We start from the raw sequence: 1588 nt of genomic DNA, 5'->3' as shown, positions 1-1588 counted from the left end.
AGAAGCAAAAGTGTTCTGCAATAGCCCTTTTCTTTTCAAGGAAGTCACCAGGTTTAATGAATTAAAATATGTAAAGAATTTCGTCATTTTGTTTTAATTAAAAATTAAATTAAAGTGAATAATTAATTTTAATAATATATTTTATGATACCGTAATTGATTAATTACAAATTACAACAATTTTTATAAAAAAATTATTTAAAAGTTAATTTTAATCTAAATGAAACCAGAGCTATGTGTACCATGTAAGTCATGTTACATGTCATTATAAAAGATAGTAATGGTCTTTTCAGGTCTTGAGTCGAAAATTTAGATAATTACTATAATATTTGAAATAAGACGTAAAATAAAAATAAAATTGTATACCACACACCAGATTCAATGGAGCTTAGATAGGATACAGAGAAACCAACTGGAACGACATCAAAGTAGAATCAACAATGAAACAAAAAATGGTGAATTACATTATTTTCCCTGAATTCCCAAAATCTAGCCTAAAACCAGCCTCAAGTTTTAGAGAGAACAAATAACATGTAGAGAGTGACGTAGAACAAAAAAAAAAAATGATAAAATGGGCTTTATTCGTAACAACACAAACAATTATTGCTTGAATTTCGCTCCAACGAATGTGAGAAATACTGAAATCCACCAAATAGCAGAAAAACTGAATTATTATTAATAAAAAACGGCTGTAAAGCTTTCAGATCCTTGACACATAATTAAAGAGCAAATCATAATCAAAGCGAAACCTAATTCGATAGGCAAATTCAAATAGAACTCAAAAACTACAAAAATACCATTAAATTGGTTCAAAACGTAGAAATTCTAAAAGGAACCCTAAATAATGTAATTTGACTACTAAAGTTTAGTCATCGTCGATACCCAAACAAAACAATAGGGAATTTAAAATCTAACACCCAAACTAAAATTTATACTGGTCTTCGTGAAACCTTCTCACCTTTTTTTTTTCTTTTAAAAAAAAAATAAAATCTGATTTATGGTTATGTATTCTAGCTGTTCCACATCAGAAAGAAGGCGAAGATTCGTTTGAGACAAGAAAGATATGTCAACATAATGACACGCCAAATGGGGCAGTTGAGGATGACTTTGATTCCACGTCCGCAGAAGATGCACAGTCTATGTCAACCTTTTGTACCAACCTCAGAGTTGCCATGTAGACTCTCCAATCAAGCGGCTTTACAAAATGCCCTTAATAAAACTCAAAGGTCATTGGGGATTGTTTGTGTGGAATTATATTTTTCACGCGTTCCATGCCGGCTTTAATTAATTTGGAATTATTTAACATTGCTCTTTTCTAGAAGTGGGAGTAAACCATCTTTTACTTGGCGAAGCATTTTGCAGGCTCGTTGGTTATTCATTTATAAAATATTTTGTCATAATTTAGCCTACCAACACCATTTTTTTCCAAATTATTCTCAATCTCATATTCTCTCAATAAAATAATTTTATTTATAAATTCAAAAAATAAAAATAAAAATCCAATTTCTTAAACTCAAATTCTGTAAAAAAAAAAAAAAAAAAAAAAAAAAAAAAAAAAATAAAAAAAAAATATTTCAAAAAAGGGGGCC

This window comes from Olea europaea, chromosome 18 (assembly GCF_002742605.1).
Source record: "Olea europaea var. sylvestris chromosome 18, O_europaea_v1, whole genome shotgun sequence".
Classification (NCBI taxonomy): domain Eukaryota; kingdom Viridiplantae; phylum Streptophyta; class Magnoliopsida; order Lamiales; family Oleaceae; genus Olea; species Olea europaea.
This window is presented reverse-complemented; position numbering follows the sequence as displayed.